The sequence below is a fragment of the Rhinopithecus bieti genome, unplaced genomic scaffold (assembly GCF_001698545.2).
Source record: "Rhinopithecus bieti isolate Rb0 unplaced genomic scaffold, ASM169854v2 scaffold_30764, whole genome shotgun sequence".
In the NCBI taxonomy this organism is placed as follows: Eukaryota; Metazoa; Chordata; class Mammalia; order Primates; family Cercopithecidae; genus Rhinopithecus; species Rhinopithecus bieti.
The window spans coordinates 70570-89683 of NW_016813573.1; the positions used below are offsets into that span (position 1 = coordinate 70570).

Genomic DNA, 19114 nt, shown 5'->3' on the forward strand with positions numbered 1-19114 from the left:
AGTTAAAACTAAATCTAGTTTTTCTCATAGGCTTTCATTTATTATATAAATTTCCAGTTATGTATGAAATACCCATTCTTTCCATTTATTTACTGATTCTGCAGACTTTATTGAGCACCTGTCTACCCCATGGAAGGCACTGGGATAAGCATTAGTAAACAAGATCACCACAGTTCTTGCCCTTTTGTCTTCAAAATTTTGTTCAGTAGGTAGATACTAGGAGAGAAATGGCAAGATAGCCAGGCCTGGTGGCACATGCTTATAATCCCAGCTACTTGGGAGGCTGAGGCGGGAGGATTGCTTGAGCCCAGGAGTTTGAGAACAGCCTGGACAATGTAGTGAGCCCTCAGTTTCACTACAGCTATTACCCACCATCCACTGGAGTTCCTTAATCCCTCACTGAGGCTCTGTGGTCCACTGCAAGGACCCTTTGATTCGACATCTCACCACCTATGAACAGCTCAGTAACAGAGATCATAATTTTATGCACAATTCTGTTTTGGGGTAGCCTTGGAGTCTGGAGAGCAAAATCTATCAGCACAGGTTTAATTTTTACCCCCAAACCCTGTATTCTTGGCAGGGAGGACAAGTGGGTCTCAAGGGTAGCAGATTCAGAGCTCTACATATGGGAGCAGCTACATCTACCCCCAAGCTCCCTGGGCTGCACAGTGGTTGATGGACAGATGGGCTTTCACAGTGACACCTTTAGCAAGGCCTCTGGGGTGAACAGCCTGTAGCAGGACATGGTCAGCCTGAAGATTGGGGATGTCAGCTCCTCTGCAGTCAAGGACAGTAGGCTCTGCCATCAGCAGTGTGGCACTGATTGGCATCCTTTCTGGCAATGATGGGACATATGTGAACATGACAGTTTCAAAGCTGACCTCATGGGCTGCCATTGCCAGCAAGCCTGCAAAACCATGGCCTAAAATGGAAACAAAGAGTGGGCCTGTCATAGGGGGTGCACTGCCCACTCCATCTATAAAGCATAACATGGATATTGACACCAGGGATAACAAGGGGCCTATGCTGAAGACCCCAGACCCCCAGGAGACACTATCCTCACAACCCCAGAAGGTGCCTCATCTTCTCCCAATGAAGCTTCCTGCTTTGGCTCAACCACAGTATCAGAACCCTCAGCAGTCACTCCAGACCTACTGGATATATGGCATTTGGGCAGAGAAGAGGGGCCAACAGTGACAGTAACTCTCCTGGAAATACCAAGACTAATTCTGCCCCAAGTGTAAAAAAAACTGAAAGCTGCCCACAATTATAATCCTAAAGAATTTGACCGGAATCTCAAAACTGGACATGTGTACATTGTAAAGAGCTATTCTGAGGATGACATTCACCACTCCATTAGGTACTCCATTTTGTGTAGCACAGAACATGCACTATGTACTTGAACAGTGCATTCAGCTCCATAAGCAGCAAGGGGCCTGCCTACCTGCTCTTCAGCATCAGTGGGAGTGGGTATTTCTGTGGGATGACCGAGATGAAGTGCTCTATGGACAGCAGCACCAGTGCTGGAGTCTGGTCTCAAGACAAATGGAAGGGAAAGTTTCGTATCAAGTGGATTTTTGTCAGTGATGTGCCCAATAACCAGCTCAGGCACATCAGACTGGAGAATCATGACAGCAAGCCAGTCATAAACCATAAAACACAGGAGGTGCCTTTAGAAAAAGAAAAACAAGTGCTGAAAATTATTGCTTCCTACAAGCACACAACCTCCATCTTCGATGACTTTTCTCACTATGCGAAATGCCAGGACAAGGAGGAGGTGATGTGCAAAGAATGACACAATCAAAATAAACAATAAGAACAAACCAGTTTCTTGTGTGTTCTAACATTTGATTTTGAAAAAGCGTTTATAAAGCATGTGCTTGGTCAGCTCCAGTGTGTTGTCCTGTGCAGGCGTTGAGTATTGCATCTTTGTCTTTTTGTAGTTGTTTTTTTTTTTTTTTTCCACAGATGGATCCACATTCACTTGTACTTTTTAAAATGATACTGAAAAACTCACTCTCATGCCTGTAATCCCACCACATTGGGAAGTGGGTGGATCATGAGGTCAGGAGTTTGAGACCAGCCTAGCCAAGATGGTGAAACCCCATCTCATACTAAAAATACAAAAATTAGGCAGGCATGGTGGTGAGTGCCTATAATCCCAGCTACTTGGGAGGCTGAGGCAGGAGAATTGCTTGAGCCCAGGAGATCTAGGTTGCAGTGAGCCGAGATGGTGCCACTGCACTCTAGCCTGGGTGACACAGTGAGACTCTGTCTCAAAAAAAAAACAAAAAAGTTTTTTTGGATCACCTTATCAATGAGACCAATGTGAAATATAAGTATCCTTAAAAACAAAGAAGGCAAAACAAACAAACCTAGTACATCCCAATTAATTTTTTCTATTTTGTCAGAAATTATGGTCTTTTTCTTAAATTCAGTCATTTAATATCTCCATTTGAGATTTCATATTTCTCACCCCTTTATTGCTTTATGGCAAAGATAAGAAACCATGAGTTTTTTTTTTTCATTGAAAAATATTCTGTTAACATCCCTTGAAAATATTTACCAAGTGGCTTCTCTCTTCCTTACTGCCCTGTTGTCTGATCTGCCTGGATAGTAATGGGATGCAATGTGCAGAGGAATTAGAAAATATTTTAGGTCTGATTCAATGTTTAGTTATTCTTAGTTGTTTGCAGATCATTTTAATTTCCCCTTTTCTTCACTGGAGAATCCTCATGGTGTCTTAAAGTGTTATACCAATAATGCTGAGCTTTAAGTGTAGAAACTCATAGTACAGACAGAGTGAAGGATGATGTCACCGATTGTAAATTTCACCATGTCTAATTTTTTTTTTTCCATTGATTGGGTAAAACAAAAAATAAACCCATTTAAAAAATGAAGTAAGCCAGGGATGGTGGCTTACGCCTATAATCCCAGCACTTTGGGAGGCCAAAGCGTGTGGATCATCTGAGGTCGGGAGTTCGAGACCAGACTCATCAACATGGAGAAACCCTGTCTCTACTAAAAATACAAAATTAGCCAGACATGGTGTCACATACCTGTAATCCCAGCTACTCAGGAGGCTGAGGCAGGAGAATCGCTTGAACCCAGGAAGCGGAGATTGCAGGGAGCAGAGATTGCAGAGAGCCGAGATCATGCCATTGTGCTCCAGCCTGGGCAATAAGAGCAAAAATTCCATCTCAAGAAAAAAAAAAAAAAAAAAGATTTAAAAGAGTTAGCTTTCATGTTTTGTGAAATGAGGGACTCATGAAATAATTGGACTCACCACCACCTGGAATTTTAGTTGAAGATGAACATAGTGACTCCACCAAAGATTCTACTAGCACTCCAGGAATGGTTCCTTAACTGAAATTGAAATTCACAAATGACAGATAAAGAATTCAAAGTAGGAATTGCAAGGAAGCTCAATGAGATCCAAGACAAGGTTGAAAATTAACACAAAGAAACTTTTAAACAATCTAGGAAATGAAAGAAGAGATAAACATCTTAAAATAAATCAGAGTTTCTGGAATTAAAATCTTAAGGAATTTCAAAATATAATCGAAAACCTTATCACTGCACTGGATGAAGCAGAGGATTGAATTTCAGGGCTTGAAGACTGGTCTTCTGAACTAATCTAGGCTGATAAAAATAAAGAAAAAAGAATTTTATAAAATGAGCAAAGTCTTTGAGAAATATGGGATTATGTAAAGTGACCAAACCTATGAATTATTGGGATTCTAAGAGAGTAGAAAAAGTAAACAACCTGGAAAGCATATTGAGGGAGTAATTCAAGAAAAATTCCCTAATATTACTAGAGAGGTAGATATCCAGATACAAGAAATCTGGAGAACACTTGCAAGATACTATACAAAACAAACATCACCAAAGCATATAGTCACCAGAATGTTCAAGGTCAATGCTAAATTAAAAAACACAAATCTGAAAGGCAGCTAGAGAAAAAGGGTAAATCACTTTCAGAGGGAACCATATCAGGCTAACAGCAGACTTCTTGGCATAAACCTTACAAACCAGGAGAGAATGAGGACCTATTTTTTTTTTTTTTCTTTTTTTTTTTGAGACAGAGTCTTGCTGTCATCCAGGTTGGAGTGCAGTGGCATGATCTTGACTCACTGCAACCTCTGCCTCCCAGGTTCAAGCAATTCTCCTGCCTCAGTCTTCCAAGTACCTGGGACTACAGGCATGTACCACCATGCCCGACTAATTTTCATACTTTTAGTAGAGACGGAGTTTCACCATGTTCCCCAGGCTGGTCTCGAACTCCTGACCTCAAGAAATCTACCTGCCTTGGCCTCCCAAAGTGCTGAGATTACAGGTATGAGCCACCACGCCTGGCCTGAGGACCTATTTTCAGCATTCTCAAAAAAAAAAAAAGAAAGAAAGAAAGAAAAAAGAAAAAGAAAAAGAAAGAAATTCCAAACAAGAATTTCGAATTCTGCAAACAAAGCTTCATAAGTGAAGGAGAAATACAATCATTTTTAGACAAGCAAGTGCTAAAGGAATTTGCTACCACTAGACCAACCTTACAAGAGACCTAAGGGAAGTCTAAACATGGAAACAAAAGAGTGATACCTGCTACTACACAAACATACTTAAGTACGCGGCCTGTAGACCCTCTAAAGCAAAAACATAATAGAATTACAGAGCAAACAGCTAACAACTTTACAATAGGTTCAAAACCTCATATATCAATATTAACTTTGAACGTAAATGATCTAAATATCCCACTTAAAAGCACGGAGTGGCAAACTGGATAAAAAAAAAAGACGCATTCATCCGCTGTCTTCGAGACCAATCTCAAACATAATGACACTCATAGGCTCAAAATAAAGGGTCAGAGAAAGATCTGCCATGCAAATGGAAAAGGAAAAAGAGAAGGAATTACTATTCTTATATCAGAACAAAACAGACTTTAAACCAACAACAGGAAAAAAGAACAAAGAAGGGCAATACATAATGATAAAGTGTTCAATTCAAGAAGACTTAATTATCCTAAATATTTAAGCTCCCAATACTGGAGTATCCAGATGCATAAGACAAGTACTTCTAGACTTGTTATAAGATTTAGACATTCACACAATAGTGAGGACCTTCAACACCACAATGACTGCGTCAGACAGATCATCAAGTCAGAAAACTAACAAAAAAATTCTGGGCTTAAACTTGACACTTGACAAATTGGACCTAATAGACATCTACAGAATACCCCACCTATCAACCACAGAATATACATTTTTTTATCTGCACGTGTAACATAGTCCAAGACTGACCACATAATCCCCCATAAAGCAAGTCTCAATACATTCAAAAAAATCAAAATCCTACCAACTGTACTTTCAAACCATAGTGAAATAAAAATAAAAATAAATAGCAAGAAAATCTCCCCAAACCATACAATTTCATGGAAATTAAGCAATGTCCTCCTGAATGACTTTGGGGTGTATGATGAAATCAAGCCAGAAATAAAAAAAAAATTCAACTAAATAAAAACAGACACAAACTACCCTAATCTATCGGATTTAGCAAAAGCAGAGTTAAGAGGAAAGTTTATAGTGCTAAATGCCTACTTCAAAAAGTTAGGAAGATCTCAAATTAATGATCTAACATTGCACCTCAAAGAACTAGAAAAACAAGGATGAACTAACCCTAAAGCTAGCAAAATAAAAGAAATAACTAAAATTAGAGTGGAACTGAATGAAATCGACACCCAAAAATTCATATAAGGAATTTATGAAACCAACAGTTGGTGTTTGGTTGATAAACCACTAGCCAGATTTACAAAGAGAAAAGATCGAAATAAGCACTGTCAGAAATGACAAAAGTGACATTACAACTGATCCCACAGAAATTAAAAAAAAAAAAATGCTCCGGGACTATTATGAACATCTCTATGCAAACAAACTGGGAAATCTAGAGGAAATGGACACATTCCTGGAAAAACAACATCTCCCAAGATTGAGTCATGAAGAAATTGAAATCACGAACAGACCAATATTGAGTTCTCAAATTGAATCAGTAATAAAAAAACCTAACAACCAAAAAAGCCCTGGACCAGAAGGATTCATAGCCGAATCCTACCAGATGTACAAAGAAGACCCGGTACTTGTTCTACTGAAACAATTTCAAAAATTTGAGGAGGAGGATCTCCCTCTTAACTCATTATATGAAGCTAGCAACACCCTGACAAATACAACCACTAAAGAAAACTACTGGCCAATATCCCTGATGAACACAGATGCAGAAAATGTCAACAAAATACTAACAAACTGAATTCAGCAGCACATCAATAAGTTAATTGACCATAATCAAGTAGGCTTCATTCCCAGGATGCAAGGTTGGTTCAACATATGCAAATCAGTAAATGTGATTCATCACATAAACAGAATCATGTTACAAAAACTATATGATCATCTCAATAGATGCAAAAAGAGCTTTAGATAAAATCCAACATTCTTTCATGGTAAAAACCCTCGAGAAACTAGGCAACATACCTCAAAATGATGAAAGCCACTTATGACAAACCCACAGCAAGCAACATACTGAACAGGCAAAAACTGGAAGCATTCTCCTAGATAACTGGAATAAGACAAAAATGCCTACTCTTCCCCTCCTATTCAACATAGCATTGGAAATACTAGTCAGAGTAATCAGGCCAGAGAAAGGCATCCAAATAGGAAAATCAGTCAAACTATCTCTTCTTGCTGATGATATAATTCTATTCCTCGAATACCCAGAAGACTCCATCAGAAAGCTCTAGGAATCAATAAACAACTTCAGCAAATCTGTAGGATACAAAATCAATGTACAAAAACCAGCCGTATTTCTATATACCAATACTGTTCAAGCTGAGAGCTAAATCAAGAATACAGGGGGTGGGGTAGAGGGAAGGAGAGCATCACGAAAAATAGCTAATGCATACTGGGCTTAATACCTAGGTGGTGGGTTGATAGGTGCAGCAAACCATCATGGCACATGTTTACCTATGTAACCAACCTGCACATCCTACACATGTACCCCGGAACTTAAAAATTAAAAAGTTTCTGCATATCACTAATCATTAGATAAATGCAAATCAAAAACACAATAATGTAACTCCAGCACTTCGGGAGGCCTAGGCAGGCTGAACACTGGAGGTCAGGACTTTGAGACCAGCCTGGCCAACATGGTGAAACCCCATCTCTACTAAAAATACAAAAATTAGCAGGGCCTGGTGGCATGTGCCTGCAATTTCAGCTACTCGAGAGCTTAGGCAGGTGAATAGCTTAAGCTCAGGGCAGGGTGGTGGAGGTTGCAGTGAGCTGAGATCAGCCTGGGCCACAGAGAGAGACTCCATCTCAAAAAACAACAGCAACAACAACAAAACACCACAATGAAATGAGACGGCATCTCACACCGGTCAGAATAGCTATTACTGAAAAGTCAAAAAACAACAGATATTGGTGAGGCTGCAGAGAAATGGGAACACTTCTACACTCTTAGTAGAAATATAAATTATTTCAGCCACTGTAGAAAGCAGATTGGAGTTTTCTCAAAGAACTTGAAAAACAGAACTACCATTTGACCCAGCAATCCATTACTGGGTATATGCCCAAAAGAAAACAAATTGTTCTACTGAAAGCACATCCACTCTCATGTTTAGTGCAGCACTATTCACAATAACAAAGACACAGAATCAACCTAGGCGCCCATCAACAGTGGACTGCATAGAGAAAATGTGGCACATCTACACTGTGGAATACTATGAAGCCATACAAAAGAATGAAATCATGTGTTTAAAGCAATATAGATGCAGCTGGAGGCCATTAACCTAAGCAAATTAATGTAGAAACAGAAAACCAAATACTGTGTGTTCTCATTTATAAGTGAAAGTTAACCATTGGGTACTTATAACATATAGATGGCAACAATAGACACTAGGGACTATTAGAGTGGACAGGGAGGGAGGGGAGCAGGTGTGGAAAAACTGTTGGTACTATGCTCAGTACCCAGGTGATGGGATCATTTATACCCAAGCCTCAGCATCATGCAATATACCCAGGTAACAAACCTGCACATATACTCCCTGAATTTAAAAGTTGAAAAATTAAAAAAAATTAAAATTGCAAATTTATAACATTATGTAAAAATAAACATTCTGTTCAATAAAGAACTCATTGAATAAAATTAACTGATAATAAGTGGAAAAACATTTTCAAAATCTAACAGCAACTAGTGCTTAATATATAAACTACACAAGTACCTCCTAAAAATCAACTAGAAACAGGCACCTCAGGGGACAGACAAAAATACATGAACATGAAATTACAGAAGAGTAAACTTAGAAAACTAAGAGGCATGTGATAAGATGGTCAGAATGGTGAGTAATTTAAGAAATTCAAGTTCAAGCATCATTCAGCTGTAACTGTAAATGATTATAGACTGGCAGGCATTTGAAAGTTAGGTAATAGCAACCGAGATATGAAGGCCTAAGAACTCTATTGCACTTCTAGTGGTAGTGGTAGTGGTAGTGGTAGTGGATCTGACATGACTTACTCAGATTAAGTATAAGTGTATCCTACAAGGCTACCTTTCTACTTCTGAGTACATATCTCAGGGAGCTTGAGGAGACACATGTGAGGATTTAGGATTTTCTCTGCAGAAATGTTTATCAAGGCAAGAGTTGAAGGCAGCCTGGATGTCTGCCACCTGGACAGAGATGGATAAGCTGGGCCTATAGGTAGGTAATCCTAGATTCCCATCACTGGGACAGTGGGAAAGTAAGCCTGGACATTCATCACTGGGACAATGGGAAAGTAAAACTGAAATCCATCACTGGGACACTGGGTAGTTAAAATGTGGAACATGTAGATGTTTGAATACCAACCATCCTAAAAGAGTACTGTGAAATTTAAAATAGTTTGTACTTTTCTGATTTTATATGTGAAGTCACTTGGAGTGCTGACTTAAAATGTTCATTGGCCACTTAACAAAATGAGAGTGCCCTTTATTAAATTTTTTAAGTCTGAAGGCTAATGGATAAGGGCATAGTAAAGGACTACTGGAATCCATTCCTTATCTTCAAATACTTTCTAAATAAAAAAAAATACATGCAGAACATTTAATAAAGTCTAATAGTGTTAAAAGGATTACAATTAAAATTCATTCTCCTGCTTCATGTCTTTTACTTTCAAACCACAGCTTCCTTTGGCAGGCACTTTCACTCTTTTATAATAGTTACTTTATATTTTTAAGTTATATACTTACACTGCTCTCTCTCAATTCATTAGTTTAAGGCATTTATTTAAGCTTGAATATCATAGATCAGGATTTATACTGTCTTGCACCTCCCCTGTGATGATTAATGTTATGTGTCACATTGACTGGACCAAGGGGTATCCAGGTTAAACATTTTGAGTGTATCTCTGGGGGTTTCTAGATGACATTAGTGTTTGAATCAGTGGACTGAGTAAAGTAGATGCTCTTCCGCATGTGAGTGGGCATCATTTAATCTGTTCAGGGTTGATGGCCTGAATAGAACAAAAGGTAGAGGAAGGAGGAATTTGCCCTTTTTTTTTTTCCCTGCCTCACTGTATGAGTTGGAACTTCTCATTGCATCTTCTCCTGCCTTGGCCTGGAATATACTTACTTACGTGCAGATGGTAGATCATGGGACTTCTTATCCTCCAGAATCATGTGAGCCAATTTCTCACAATCTCTCTCTCCACATCAATCTATTATGTATGTACTTATGTATGTATGTATGTATGTATCTATCTATATATCTATCATCTATTATATCTATCTCCTATTGGTTTTGTTTCTCTGTAGAACTCTAATACATCCCCACATTTCCAATATATACTATTTTTGGTAATATAGTTTTTTGTTAATATTTACAGTTTTAATTTTTATGATGTTTTAAATATCTTCTGAGTCAAATAGTATACTATAATAATGAAATAGTACTGCATTGGCTAATTATAGAAGACTTGGCTACACTGTGCCTTGTAAATAAAGGAGTTAATGCTGCCCACATAGTTAGAAGTCCAGAGATAGGCAGCTCAGTGATGATGAATAGGCTTCACTATGCCAAGTTCCATTCTGACTTTCCAGTTCTTCTCATGTGACTATTTATATCATGCATGTCACTTCTAGGTCACAAGATTAATGCTTTATTTTCAGCATTCATCTATATTTCAGACAGGAAGAAAGAAAGAAAACAGGCAGAAAGCTTGAGCCCTCTGAGTCTTTTTTCTTTTAAAATATTTTCCTAGAAGCTCTACCTAATAATGACTTACATTTACATCTCATTAGCTAGAGCAGGGTCACATGGTCTCCCTTTTAGCTGAATATTGGCCTTCTTCAACTGGTCTTTTAATTTTCTTTTCTCTCCTATTCTTTAACTCTTTTCTTTTTATTCAATGTTTTGGGAAATTTTCTAATTTCTAAATTTATTTTTTGAATATGCTATTAATTTTCTAATTCTATCTGTTACATTTTTAATTTAAAAGAACTTGTTTGGGTTTTTTGTTATTTTCATAGTGGTCTGTATCTTGTTTCTTGATATAACTTGTTCTCTTATCTCTTAGAAAATTGAAGATGATTACTTTGAAGCTTGCTGTTATATTCTATGCTGGTTGTGTTTCCTTTGAATCTCTTGCTTTAATTGTTCTTTTGAGTTTTCTCAAATAGCTTAAGATCTTTAGGCATGAGATATGAGATAAGAGCCATAGTCTTCTTGGGCCTTCATAACAAAGCACTGTAGATAGAGTGACTTGAACAACAGAATTTATTTTCTTATAGTTCTTGAGTCAAGTTCAAGATCAAATTGTGGGCAGAGTTGGTTTCTTCTGAAGGCTTTGCCTCTTGGCTTGGAAATCACTCTCTCTTTTCCTGTGTCTTTACATAACCTTCCCTCTGTATGTTTGTGTCCTTATTTCCTCTTCTAAGCACACCAGTCATATAAGGCCCACCTAGGACTTCATTTGAGCTTAATCACTTATCTCTATAAAGATCTATCTCCAAATACAGTTACATTCTGTGGCACTGGGTTGGGGGGCGGGCATTTAGGACTTTAACATGTGGATTTGGGGGGACAAAGTTCAGTCCCTAAACAATCTTCATGGATATGTGGGGCAAATCGATTTTGTTATTCTCTTCTGAGTGCTTTGAAGTCTAATCAGCCAATATTTTGCTAAATGCACTGGTTTTTATTTTCCTTCTTTCTATATTATATTTTGAGTTCGAATATATATCTTGGTTTTAATGAATGTGGAATTTCTATTTCTTTGTCTACTTGTGAGTTCTGGGAAGTATCTTGGAGGACAAAATGAATAGAAAGAGTAGAATGCTTTCTGTTCTTCATCTTAAAAATCAGAAATCTCTATCAATACTTCTTGTCATAGGTTGGCTTCCCAAAAAAGGACTCTGAGATGGATATTACTGTGCAGAAAGTTTATTAGGAAGCACTGCTGAGATCAACTCCTGTGGAGGTCAAGGAAGTAAATGAAAGAGAGTTTGGCAGAAGTAGAAGTTGGGATGTGATGTAGTCTCAACGAAGGCTTCAGCTGAACGGGGAGCTCTGAAGCTGGGATGGCTGTCAGAGTTGTTCTGCATTGCAGTGAGTGCCTTTGTACTTCTGCATCAGTCAATTGTTAATGTGGGCCGGCCCATGATGGGAGAGTGACCTTGATTCAGCTGGCTTTTTTAAAAAATTATACTTTAAGTTCTAGGGTACATGTGCACAACATGCAGGTTTGTTACATATGTATATTTGTGCCGTGTTGGTGTGCTGTACCCATCAACTCATCAGCACCCATCAACTCATCATTTACATCAGGTATAACTCCCAATGCAATCCCTTCCCCTTCCCACCTCCCCATAATAGGACCCAGTGTGTGATGTTCCCCTTCCCCAGTCCAAGTGATCTCATTGTTCAGTTCCCACCTATGAGTGAGAACCTGCGGTGTTTGGTTTTCTGTTCTTGTGATAGTTTGCTGAGAATGATGGTTTCCAGCTGCATCCATGTCCCTACAAAGGACACGAACTCATCCTTTTTTATGGCTGCATAGTACTCCATAGTGTATATGTGCCACATTTTCTTAATCTACTTAATCACTGATGGACATTTGGGTTGATTCCAAGTCTTTGCTATTGTGAATAGTGCTGCAATGAACATACGAGTGCATATGTCTTTATAACAGCATGATTTATAATCCTTTGGGTATATACCCAGTAATGGCTTTTTTTTTAGGCATAGTATATTTCTGGAGAGGGCTGACATCTAAGGGCTGTAAGTTGGCAGAATTTCCAGAGGCTGGAATGTAGGTCCTTCATTCCTGAGGGCGATCCAGGTAGCTCATTACAGCATCATCCGCCCTTCTGCACATATACCTTATGATGTATTCAAACTGGTTGACTGTGAATCTTCATCTCTCCTTTCCTCATCTTATTTATCTTCTTAGGTCATGAATCTCTACTTCTAATTTTGACCTGTCAGAATTTTATTGTTTTTCAAGAACCAGTTAAAGAGTCACGCTTCTTATGAAGTCTTCATCAATCATCATAGTAAAAAATAAAAGGTATCTTTATTCTCTGAAACCCTTTTGACCCTGGATTTTTATCTCAAGTATGGCACATAGCATATTCTGCCTTAATTGTGGTTCACTATATAATTAGAACTCCTAATTGTAAGAAATTGTTAATTTCTTACGTGTGAGAAACTACAATATTGTTGAAATGTCTGCATACTAGAAATTCTATAAATTTTCTTGGAATTTAGTATTCATTGAAATACATCCACTGCAGATCTAGACAACCAGAGATGGCCAAATGCCTTGTCTTGTAAAATGTCAAAGTAATGCACAAACAACTGACAGTAACAGCTAAGTCCCTTATCTCTTCTTAACCTAGAGCAGTATTTTCAATGTTTTAAAATAGCTTGTGCTTGATGCAGTATTTCAATGGACAGGATAATAAACATCCATAAATCAAGGTACAGTTTTTGGAAGAATTGCATAACTTTTGCCTTGTCAAAGGGTTTTGGTATGAATGGAACTGGATCTTAATCTTTTTAAGGACACTTTCTGCATTTCTATATGGCTAGTGATTTATTTTTTGTTTGTTAGGGGTCATATTTTCATAAATTATAGATTTTCTCAATAGTTTACAGGTCTTAAATATTTGAATTATTATTAACTGAAATGAATTAAGAAAAGCCTATCAAAGACATGAGAGTAATTCAAAATATTTGGTCATCTTTACACATGATTGAGCTATATTAGTTTATTAAATTAATAGCCTATGAATAAAAAATAATAAACATATGATATTTCTTAGTAGTCTAGTGTCTGCTCTTTTCTGATTGACCCTACTTCATGTAAGTCCAAGAATTTTCTCTAAGTAATCATTGTGTTTAGTTCTTTTGTAATTGGTATGTGATATCTTCTCCTTAAAATTCTCTCATTTTTCTGATTTCACTGCTTTATTTCATTCTTTATTTGCATAGAAGTTTTTAACTACATGTGACCCAATGCACACATCTATAGTACGTATTTCTGAAATAAAAGTTTCATGAAACAATACTTAGGGTGTAGGTACACTCAGGTGTTTTATTTTCTTTTTCTTCGAATGCAGTAAGATACTGGTTGTGATCCATTAAACCCATTTGACCAACCCTAATGTACCAAAATCTGCAGTTTAAAGATCCTGCTTTAGAGGGCTAACCCTTTCTTAGTCTCAATTATCACTCTTTTAATCATGTGACACCCAGAACTGATTTCTCATCTAATCTTTTCTTTGTTTTCTACCTTAATCCTGACTGTCTCCAGGCCCTCATCATTTTATACCTCGATTCACATAGTATCTTGCTATCTGGTCTCCCTACCTATATTCTCTTTCCTCCAACTTACTGCCTTCTAATCTGCTTTCAGAATACCAATTCTTTACTCCTCTTACACAAAGTATCTATCATATTGCTTAGAAGATCAGTTTTCAATGAATGCTTTTTGAATTGATTGAACACTTAAATTCCCCAGGGATTTTATCAATAAGATAGCTATCTAAGATGGTACCCAGAGTTTCTCAACTTTGGTGCCAGTCTACTTCACCAGACTTCTCACCTGCTAAATGAAATAATGCCTGATGAATACTATGTGTTTGGTATGTAATAGCCATCATATCTGGCATCACCATCAATATTATTATCTTTATGAACTCTCCATTTAAACTGTGTTTACTCTGCCTATGTAAGTCTGCCTTTCTTTCTGTTTGTCTAAGTTTGTGTCTCTGCGTTGTTTCTTTTGTAAGACCTCAATGGTCATGCCATTTCTCATGTATCTCTTCCACATTTGAACTTTTATATTACTGATTGTTTGAATCTCTCATGCCTGCTATGAATGCCAGCTAACTGTGTTATAAAGTGCTTCCTAGAAAAAAATATTATGTGGAATGATTTTCTTTGGCTATAGGGGCTTAAATACTGCATAAAAATGAACAAAGAAAGAAAGGAAGAAAAAAGAATAAAAGATAGTAAAAGCAATGAAAGGGAAAAGAATAAAATAATATTCTATGTAAAAATAAATTTGAAAAATTATGGGTTAAGTGAAGTTAAAGCTACATTTTAAAATATTTGACTACAGGATTTATCAGAGTCTTAACGCTATAAATCTCCAAAGGGTAAAAATTATATATAGTCATTCCCAAGAGTCAATTTATAAAACTATAGATTCATTTGTGGTCACAACAATCTTCCAGGACTTGAATTCCTCAGAACGTACTTCGAGTAAATGCTAGCATAGGGTGTAATTATTTCATACATACTCTTGAGTTTGCCTTCACAACATCTGGGTTTATCAAATAGTGTTATATTCCCAGTTTAACAGATGAAGCAATTGAGACTTAAAGAGGCTTAAGCATTTGCCTAAGATCACAAAGCCTTTAGAGGCAGCACTAACATTTGAACTTCTAGTTCCGGAGTCCAGGCTTAGCCTCACCTGTTGGGAAGATGACCTCTTGATAACCTCTCTGATCTGTAAAAACGGGGCTGCTGGGCAGATTCAGTGAGATGTGGGATGTAAACTACATGGCTTTCAAAAAAGGTTAGCTCCCTTTATTTTTGCCATTTAACACGTTATTTTATTTTATTATTTTAAAAAATGATGTGTCTTGATTCTTTATGTAGATAACCTTGATTGAAGAGAAGCTTATACACCTCTTTTCAAGTCTTTATAAAGCCAAATCCAGTGCTACTTAGATAAATACAAATTTCAGAGGTTCATAATTCCTTGTAATAAGAAAAGACATATCTGAAGATTATCTTTCGATTTTGAACATGTCACTCTTTAATGTGCGATTTTATCTGGGATATCTATATAATATGTTTTTAAACAGCCAGTTATTGTGCTACTTTCTTTGTATGCGTAATATTTTCATTGATGTATCATTTGAGAGGGTAACGAACAGTTTAGAGTAACATTGTGCAAAATTCTGAGATTAACTAAATTTTGCAAAACTTTAATTTAAAATATTAACAAAATAATATTTACTATAATTCAAAGTAAAAGAATACAAAAGCACACTTGACTGGCCTTTGACTTTGGGTGTGTGGGGAGTCATCATTGTCCCATAAAAATATCCCGTTATGATTTATTACTGTAAACAGACTTCCAGCTCTGTATTACATGCCGAGTTTCTAACTTCACTTTATTCAATTTCAAACTTTCAGCACAGCATCTTGACCCTTTAGCATATGGTTCAGCCTAAATTTCAAATTATATTTTCACATTTTTCCTTACTTATTCCTTAATTTCTGACTCATTAGTCTCCAAACATGTCCTCTGGCTTCTTTCCCAGCTTGCTCATGTTGACCCTTCTGTCTGTTGAAATCATAGGCACCATCTCATGCCTTTCTCAAAATTTCATCTTCTCGATGAAGACTTTCTTAGCCCTTTCACCTGAACTTGAATTCTGATACCAGTTGAATTGATACAACAGTTTTTATATCAATATACCAATATTATTCTATCTCTCATATTATTCTGTTAGACGTTTTCTGTTTTTTCTCCCACTTCCCCATTCTCCACCTCCCCTCCCACCCTATGCTCCCAGACTCTTGGAGGAGGATTTGAGAATATTAAATTGGTCATATTGATCTTTGTATTACAATGACAGCAATAACAATAATAAAAACAATAGCTTCTAAATCTTGTTGAGTATTCACTAGTTGAAGACGGTGTAGTACTGTTACATTATAATATATCATGAGTTTATACAACTTCACAATGACACAGCTAATATTTTTACTTCATATTATAGATGGGAAAACTCAGGCTTAGAGAAGTCACCCATGTCAGTTAGGGAGTGAGAGGGCCATGATTTGACCCCTGGCACTAGGATTCCAGAGCTCATATTTTGGACTACTGCATAGGATTGTAATCTCCAAAGGTGCATCACCTATAGTAGAAGTTCAAAAGAGGTAAAAATTGAATTTGCATTTTCAAAGAAACATGCTTTTATATATTAAATTTTGGTGCATTATGGTTAGTCTATGTTACATTTGTGTTTCCTTCACAAACATGCATTGCTTCCTTCAAAAACATGCTCATAGCAGTACCTTACTTTTTATAAAATATTATTTTATGAGAATTAACATAAGCACTCTATGGAGTATAAAAGATTAGGTTGACTATGATTTGAAAACAAGGGATTTAAATAATTGACTACTTATCATACCAGTCGAGGAAACATGATTTTCAAACTCAAGCTAATAATTTTTCCATTATGAAGCATCATTCGGTGGAAATGTTAATGATACTTGTTTCTACTGCTTATTACCAGGTATTTTTAGCTTATCTCTTTTGAAATAATTCAAGGTTATCCTTCTGCCTATTTACTGCAGGCCAGGAAGGGCAAATAGACACAGTCTCAAGGATCATCCATGTTTGTTCCATTAGTAGTAGCTGCCTGGATCCCTGAGTTGAGATTCTGAATCTTTGCCCATGTCCTCAGGAAAGAGTTCTATCATTAGTTAGGAGAACCTGACATATTTGGTGCCAATAACACGGTGTCTGCCACACATCTGTCATTTCTACTGTAGGCTGCTGTCTTTCAGTATTGTGTAGACATATGTTAACGTATAAGTGAATTTTGGTATTAAGACATAACTGACCAACCAAATGCCTAGACTACAAAGAGTGAATCATTCCAACCTGGAGATTTTGGAATAGATCCTTCTTTATATTACTTTATAATGCGTGAATGTGCAGATATTTTAGCATTATTTCGATTAGTATCTCTGTTATGACATGATTTACACATTCCTATCCTGTGTTATGTATCTCAACACTCTTTTCTTATTGTTTCTGTTATTGAAGAACTTTCAACAACTCTGGGTAATGCCAAGAATACATTGGCTAAAACATTAATTTTATTTTTGGACCATTGCCTGGTTAGATGGAAAACATATACAATATGTGGTAAGTTTATTATATTATTATCTAGCTGTTTCCTCTGTATTTCCTTTTGTACCTACTGAATAAGGGTAGTCAATAAAAGTATTGCATTAGAATGATGACATTCCATTTGTCAATGCCTTACTTGCTGTTTTCTAGCTAGCTTTAAGGAATACTTATGCATCTTCATTAATCTTTACTACATTAAATCTAGTAGTAATTACACTTAAAGTCACTTCACACTTGCAGACTTTGCCTTTTGCTAAGGGTATTGTCTGTGTTTGAGTCTTTTGTCTTTTTCCTTAAGTTATATGATCATTTCAGTGAAGTAAAAGGATAGGTGATTACCTTTATTTCTTGGTGGTATCATGTACATTGTTTATGCTGATTAAAGGTGAAATCATATTTGCTTTTCAAATTCTAAAGCTAATTTGGGTTTTACTGGAAATATTACAAACCTAAATTTTGCCACATTTTTTTTCATCTCTGCATGGAGTTTTTCACCTATATCATCACATACTCTTACCTACTATAATCCCATTGATAGAGATCTGCATATGGATCTCTAATACAAGATAAACACTTTTAGAAAGAGTTGTCTTAGTGTCTACATGACATGAAGAAACTAAGCTGCAATATTACTTCTAATAATGTGGATTTATTTATTTTTATTTATTTATTTTTTGAGATGGAGTCTTACTCTGTTGCCCAGGCTGGAGGGCAGTGGCGCAATCTCGGCTCACTGCAACCTCCGCCTCCTGGTTTCACGCCATTCTCCTGCCTCAGCCTCCCGAGTAGCTGGGATTACAGGCGCCCACCACCACGCCTGGCTAATTTTTTGTATTTTTAGTACAGATGGGGTTTCACTGTGTTAGCCAGGATGGTCTCAAACTTGTGACCTCATGATCCACTCACCTTGGCCTCCCAAAGTGCTGGGATTGCAGGCATGAGCCACCACACCCAGCCAGATTTATTTCTAAATAAAATTTCAATAAAAATTTTCTTACAGATAACTTTCATCCTCACCTTATATTCTACTATATATGTATTTTTTAGCTATGGGCATTTGTACCCACTCTGACTAGTTTAAACGGAAAAGGATTTATTCAGGATTATTAGCAATTTACACGATAATTAAGAGAACTGAAGGAACAGACTTGAAATAATTAAACTGCTACAGGAACCTGCTAGGATATTCTATAGTTTAAATGCACTGAATTATTTAAAAGATATATTATAGGAAGTAAGGGGTGAGGGAGGAACCTATAAATTAAAAGAGACTTAAAAGACACATCAGATTCTTAAAGAGGGTGCAAGATTAAATTATAGTGTCTAAGGATGCATACTTAGGTGATAACATGATAATGAAACAGAAGGAAGTGAATGTTACAAATGTCAGAACAGTGATTAAATTTAGGAGAATAAGGGACTTATTACTGTGATGAGTTACATGGAGGAGTTTCTGGGTGGCTTGCAAAATTCTACTTTATGATCTGCGTGGTAGTTATAAGAGAGTTCATCTTAAAGTAACTCATCAAGTTATTCATTTTTCAGTTTTTTTATCATTTTATTTTCAAAGAAAATATTTGAAATTTAGGAGCTAGATTATTTTTATAAATGTGTTGTGTTTGCATATACCATGTTTTTTATTGGAAGAGTTATAT

The 19114-nt window shown here is 36.7% G+C and overlaps 1 pseudogene; it reads left to right on the forward strand.

Annotated features, from left to right (window-relative positions):
• Positions 1-361: 361 nt before the first annotated feature.
• On the forward strand, positions 362-1816 carry LOC108513025 (YTH domain-containing family protein 1 pseudogene; annotated as a pseudogene).
• Positions 1817-19114: the final 17298 nt, after the last annotated feature.